The sequence below is a fragment of the Bison bison genome, unplaced genomic scaffold, assembly GCF_000754665.1.
Source record: "Bison bison bison isolate TAMUID 2011002044 unplaced genomic scaffold, Bison_UMD1.0 scf7180017864358, whole genome shotgun sequence".
Taxonomy (NCBI): Eukaryota; Metazoa; Chordata; class Mammalia; order Artiodactyla; family Bovidae; genus Bison; species Bison bison.
Window position 1 is genome coordinate 364,441 of NW_011494930.1, and position 460 is coordinate 364,900.

Here is a 460-nt window from a genome sequence, read left to right on the forward strand (position 1 = left end):
CAAATTTGGTCTTGGAATACGGAATGAAGTAGGGACAAAGACTGATAGAGTTTTGCCAAGAAAATGCACTGGTCATAACAAACACCCTCTTCCAACAACACAAGAGAAGACTCTATACATGGACATCATCAGATGGTCAACAACAAAATCAGAATGATTATGTTCTTTGCAGCCAAAGATGGAGAAGCTCTATACAGTCATCAAAAACAAGAAGAAGAGCTGACTGTGGCTCAGACCATGAACTCCTTATTGCCAAATTCAGACTTAAATTGAAGAAAGTAGGGAAAACCACTAGACTATTCAGGTATGACCTAAATCAAACCCCTTATGATTATACTGTGGATGTGAGAAATAGATTTAAGGGCCTAGATCTGATAGATAGAGTGCCTGATGAACTATGGAGTGAGGTTCGTGACATTGTACAGGAGACAGGGATCAAGACCATTCCCATGGAAAAGAA